Source organism: Prunus persica, chromosome G2 (genome assembly GCF_000346465.2).
Source record: "Prunus persica cultivar Lovell chromosome G2, Prunus_persica_NCBIv2, whole genome shotgun sequence".
Lineage (NCBI taxonomy): Eukaryota > Viridiplantae > Streptophyta > Magnoliopsida > Rosales > Rosaceae > Prunus > Prunus persica.
The window spans coordinates 12572056-12578855 of NC_034010.1; positions in this window are offsets into that span (position 1 = coordinate 12572056).

Here is a 6800-nt window from a genome sequence, read left to right on the forward strand (position 1 = left end):
GGATATCTATAAGTGTTTCTTGGTGGGCAAGACCCCTAGAGAGATGCATATAGATAGAAGGCTCCCTCTTAGAACCGATACACCCAAGCTAATCAGAAATTCACCCCATCAAGAGTTATAGCTATAAGGATCGGTTTCTAAGGAGAAGAATCTTCTACCTCTCTGCGCAACTCGATCACCTCCAAGCACGATGTCGGACTCAGGTTAGTGTTCAACATGTTATAGCTTAGGTGGATTAACAATTACCTGTAGGCTGACTAATAATGCCTAGAAGGGGGTGAGTAGGCCAATTTAAAATTATAATCAATAAATAAAAATAAACTTCGGTAGCTGGATTAATATAGCTTATCAATCCTGAAACGTGCAGAGCATAAAATAAAAGGAGAACGCAGATAATGTTGAGCTTAGTTTTTGTTTTTGCTCATGTATGTATGCCAAATTTCAGACCTTAGATCATCAACTTCCACTACTCAGATGATTTCCTAATGAAAGTTGTTCCAATGGATGTTAACTACGACATATCCAAATTTGGGCTCCACTGGGAAAGTATTGAATTCCCAACCTGTCCTACATTGAACCCGAATCAGGAGGACTGATATGGGCTGCTAGAACCCCTAAACCAATTTCATAGAAACCATACACCCTAAACCAACTTCAAAGAAACCCATAAACCCAAAGAAAATGATGATGAACCGTACTTTTTGGATGTGAACGGTGGAGTTAAGCTTCGATGAACAGAGACCGTTGAGGGAGGAAGACCACTGCGTCAGAGACAGAGAGAGAGAGAGAGAGAGAGAGAGAGAGAGAGAGAGTTGCGCAAGAGAGACTGAGAAAGACCTAAGAGAGAGTGAGAGCTGAGCGAAGACAGATTGAGAGTTGACCTATAAAGAGACAGAGCGAAGAGAGATTGAGAGCTGAGCGACAGAGAGAGACTGAGCCAAAAGAGGTGAGAGAGAACAAAATTTCTGAAAAAATGATATGTGTGCAATCAGTGGACAATAAAAATGCATTAATAGGTGATAGTTTTAAAATTTTAGGGGAGGGGTGGTATTTTGAGAAAAAATTATAAACAGGGTGGCATTTTGAGCTATTTCCCATAATTCAAACACCACGTCGGTTATTAACTACAATCGTGCTATTTGAAATAGCACGGATTTAATTACCGTCGTGGTGTGTGAATAAAAATGTCATATAGAAGATAGAACTGTTGTCCTCACACGTCGTGAGAGTGAGGGACTAGTGAATTTATTCAAACCAGTGAAAGATTTCGGCATTTTCAAAGGAATCATGTTTCCAAAGTCGTTCTTTTAAAAAAAAAAACTTCAAATGATATTGAAAAAAAAAGAGTGAGGAAATACCTTTGGCTTGCAAAGAAAGTTTTCTTCGGAAGTAAACTTTGCATTTTTGGAGACGAAGATGAGGAAGATGAAGAGATTTAGACACGCCGCCGCTTTTGGGAAATGAGAAGGAAACTAAGAGGAAATTGAAAATTTTTATCGGTTAGAGAGAACGTAAAATTTTATGTCAGGTAACGAAAAAGTTTTTATATTGTCCCAGAGATCAATAAGACGACTGTTTTTTTTTCAAAAAACTCCCTAGTATATGTTTACAAGGACGTTAGAATAGTAGAAACCGACGTGGTTAGTGATAAAGCCATTGACTTTTGGTATTCTGAAAACGACTGGTTATCTAGATATTACACAATAAAAGTTTACTTTGAAGAAGTGATATTATAAGTTACCACATTGTCAATTTATATATAACTGTTGTTGTTTGTTATAAAAGTCAATGAATTTAGTTTACCAAACCAGCGTGGCTAAGCTGGTTTATACGACCGCAATTTAGTTAGCACCGATGTGGTTAGTGAAGATTATTTGTATAAATAGGGTTTTTTTTCAAGTGTTCTTTCACTTTCAGTTTTCAATTAGGGTTCCAACTTCTTCTTGCCCTTGGCTGCCGTCCTTACTTCAAGCCTCGGCTCTGTGTCACCTCTCTGGAGGCAATAGTTTGGATGTTGATGTGTGTGATTGTTGGTGTATCTGAAAGACACAAACACGCACTGTAACACCCCGACTCCAAAAAATTAAATGTCTATTTTAATTGATTTAAAATGAATTACGAATTTACCCTTGAGATAGGGGTAAATTGGTCATTTTATTATCCGAAAGGATTTTGGGACCACGAATGGTATTTTTGGGTAGGTGGCACTGAGACGAATTCGTAGACACGCGGTTGGCTTGAATCGGAGTTGTAATGAAAAAGTTACGCGCAAAACATCATCAGTGGCAAACTTGTAAATATTTATAAAAATTTGGTAAAAATCAAAATTTTCACCTCAACACTCTCTCTCCTCGCGCGCGCGCTCAGCTCTCTCTCTCTCTCTCTCTCTCTCTCTCTCTCTCTCTCCTTAGTCTCTCTCTCTCCCCGACACCGACTCTCTCTCTCTTCGGCTCTATCAGCCACGGCTACGGCAGGACACGAGACCGATCCCTTTAGCTTCATCTTGACGCCCAGATCAAGACCTGCCAGTTTTCCTCATCGAAAACCACGAACTCCGGCCACGAGCTCGACTGGTTCGAACCGGAGCTTTCCCGTCGCCTCGCCGCCGTCTCCGCTGCCCAAACCCGGTGAGTGAGGTATGGTTTCTCATCCATTTTCCGAGTTCTAGCTGCCTGTTGCATAGTTTTGGACCGATTTGTTGTCTAGAAAATCGATTAGAAAACCTAGGTTTTGGCCGGATTTCAAAGTGAAATTCCGCCCAGTTGCCGCCTAAATTGGACCTTCCCGTAGTTGAATGAAGTGATCCTGACCTTGAGTAGAAGCTAGGACAAGAAGGGTGAGCTCGGGTATGGAGTTTTTCCGTCACCGGAATTTAATCTACACACCCACGCCCTGATGAGATCCTTAGGTTGTCACGAATGCATAGGAATTCGTGGATCTCAATTTGGACATCGTTTGACTATCGACCTGATTTTCGCATATTGTGAGTTATCCGGGTTCGATAGGTTCTGAACGTTAGATCTTTTCCGAATTAAAATATGTTGTTCTAGATATTCTTAGGACCGTATGGGACTTCACGGATTATGAATCGGAGCCCCGGATGTTCCGATTCAATAATGTAAAGTTTGCGGGTTAGCGATAACCGTACAATCGTGGACGATTCCTAAACCTGTAATCGGACCTTAGGATACCTTCTTCAACATGCACGTATTGGGAATTTGGGGATTTAAGCATTTAACTTGTGATTTCCGCTTCGACATAATTTTATATTAATTAACGGTTCGTATCTCGAAATAGGTGTTTCGACTGCACGTACTCAGCAGGCAGGACCCTCATGTGGTCAGGCAGCGTGGGAATATTTGTGAGTGGACTTTGTTTTCAATCATATGCATGGTTTTATTGATGAAGGATTTTTGCATAATGTTTTAATGGCATATTGAATATATTATATTCATGAGATGAATTTGATGTTGTATAGCACTTTGGCAATATATTATGAGTTTGGCATTTTGAGTATTGGGAGTGTATTTTATAAGGAATTTGGGGAAGTATATATATATATATATATTCTCTATAGGCGAGATACTTGGGTTGTTGTGGTGTGTTGTGGAAGAACTGGATTATGAGAGGTTGTTGAGAGAAGTTGTATGATTACACTATGTAAGTACCTTCCCCAGTTATTAGGCTTTCCACACGCGGCGTTGGATGTTCCAACGTGTGAGACACTTTCCATATGCAGAGTTGGATGTTCCGGCGTATGGAAAGACTCTGTATAGTGTTTAGGGTCATCACCCATGGCGTTGGATGTTCCGGTGTTTGATGATCCAGTCTGCGCGTGTAGGACATAGTTTGGGAGCTACACATGGCGTTGGATGTTCCGGTGTGTGAGCTTTGGAGTTTCGTCCCCCGGTTGGACCGCTCATCCCTAGACGCAGGATAGCACCTGAAAATCCTGCGGACTAGTCAAACGATCCCCCAGTTGGATTGTTTCCCTGGTACCTAAGTAGTGTGATGCGTATATCGTATAGCTATTTATAGTTATATTTTTATATATATATATGTATATTTATATGTATATGTGTAGTTGAGTGAGTAAAGAATTAGAGTTTTTCAGTGGTTTGGCAGGAGTTGCAAGGTTGAGAGAATGGGGTTTACAAAGGAGATGACTTGTGTTTTGAAGAGTTTTAAATAAATTATGTTTTGAGTAATTAAATATTGAATTGTGAACCTACATGACTTGAGCATTATTTTTACACGGTGGGGTTACTATATTGTTTTTAACTGCAAATCTGGTTTTTCTCCACTCACATGTTTTCTGTTTTGTGCCCCCCAGCCAGTAGTCGCTCCAGGAAGCGTGCAAGTGGTGTACGAGGCTCAAACTGTGAACCTTCCTAGTTAGGATTTGAGTAATTTCTTCTACTCAACTGTTCTTGTAATCTAAATTCAGTAGATGCTCTTTTATCGCCCATGGTAGATTTTACTTGTGAGGCCGGAGGCCATTTAGTATGACTTGTTGAATTGTGAAAGCATGTTGTTGGTTGGGATTTTTATTTTATGTATATTGCAGGTTGAAATGTTACCAGTCTTTAGAATCCCTGCTAGAATTTTGATTGACCCTGGGGCTACGCACTCGTTTGTCACACCTAGTTTTGCCCACAATGCCAATGTAAGGCTTTCAGCTTTGCAGAAAGAACTGGCGATCTTTGTACCTACAGGAGAGATTTTTAGGGTAGGTACAATGTATCGAGATAGTATAGTGATGGTGGGAGATGTGTTTCTGGAGGCAGATTTAATTCCTTTGGGAATGGTTGACTTGGATGTCATTTTAGGAATAATTCCTTTGGGAATGGTTGACTTGGATGTCATTTTAGGGATGGATTGGTTGGCCAAACATCATGCCTCAGTAGATTGCTTCAGGAAAGAAGTTGTATTCAGTAGTCCCGGACGACCTGAAGTAACTTTTTATGGCGAGTGCAGAGTGCTTCCATCTTGCCTCATTTTAGCTATGACGGCAAAACGATTGCTCAGAAAAGGGTGCTCAGGATATATAGCACATGTAATTGATACCAGAGATAATGAGCTGAGATTGGAAGATATTCCAGTAGTACAGGAATTTCCAGATGTATTCCCCGAGGATCTTCTTGAATTACCTCCTCATCGGGAGATCAAGTTCATTATTGAGCTCGCTTCATGAACGAATCCTATTTCTCATGCACCGTACATAATGGCGCCAGCAGAGTTGAGGGAGTTAAAGACTCAGTTGCAGGGGCTGGTAGATAAGGGTTTCATCCAACCTAGTTTTTCTCCTTGGGGCGCTCCAGTGTTATTTGTTAAGAAAAAGGATGGCACCATGAGGTTATGCATTGAATACAGGTAGCTGAACAAGGTCACAGTGCGGAATAGATATCCATTGCCTCGTATTGATGATTTGTTCAATCAGCTAAAAGGTGCCAAGGTATTTTCTAAGATTGACTTGAGGTCTGGATATCATCAGTTACGGGTTAGAGAAGGGGATGTGCCTAAAACAGCGTTTCGAACGAGGTACGGGCACTATGAATTCCTGGTGATGCCATTTGGATTAACTAATGCGCCAGCTGCATTTATGGTCCTCATGAACAGAGTGTTTTGACGTTACTTAGATCGCTTAGTGATTGTGTTCATAGATGACATTCTCCTGTATTCTAAGAGTCAGAAGGCACATATGAAGCACTTAGGCATTGTGTTGAAGACTCTGAGAAGGAGGCAACTTTATGCCAAATTCAGCGTCAGTTTTGGTTAGACAGAGTTAGTTTCTTGGGGCATGTGATTTCTGCAGAGGGCATTTATGTTGATCCCCAAAAGATTGAAGCAGTAGTGAACTGGCCACGACCAATAGTGTTACTCAGATACGGAGTTTTCTTGGGTTAGCCGGGTATTACCGTCGTTCGTGGAAGGGTTCTCCACCATAGCGGTGCCTCTCACTTATTTGACAAGGAAAGGAGTTAGGTTTGCGTGGTCAGATAAGTGTGAGGAGAGTTTCAACGAACTCAAGACCAGGCTGACCACTGCTCTGGTTTTAGCACTTCCGGATGATAGTGGGATCTTCATTATCTACAGTGATGCATCTCAACAAGGACTTGGATGTGTGCTGATGCAGCATAGTGGGGTGATCGCTTATGCTTCTAGACAACTTAAGAAGCATGAGTTGAATTATCCTATTTATGATTTGGAACTTGCTACAGTAGTTTTTGCCTTAAAGATTTAGCGGCATTATCTTTACGGGGAAACATGCCAGATCTTTACAGATCACAAAAGTTTAAAGTATTTATTCACCCTGAAGGAATTGAATTTGAGGCAAAGAAGATGGTTAAAGTTGATAAAAGATTATGACTGTACCATCGAGCATCACCCAGGAAGAGCTAATGTTGTCACGGATGCACTCAGTAGGAAATCATCGGGATCTGTAGCTTATCTTCGAGGGAGGTATTTGCCATTGATGGTAGAAATGAGAAAGCTCAGAGTTGGGCTAAATATGGATAATCAGGGAGCACTGTTCGCTACTCTCCATGTGAGACCAGTGCTAGTAGAATGAATACTCGCAGCTCAATCCCAAGATCCTTTGATTTGCACGTTGCGAGTGGAGGTTGAGAATGGCGACAGAACTGATTGTTCAGTACGAAATGATGGAGCATTAATGGTAGGTAACAGGTTATATGTCCCTAATGATGAAGTTTTAAAAAGGGAGATTCTTGAGGAGGCCCATGAGTCAGTTTTTACAATGCACCCTCGAAGCACAAAAATGCATCATACTCTGAGAGAGC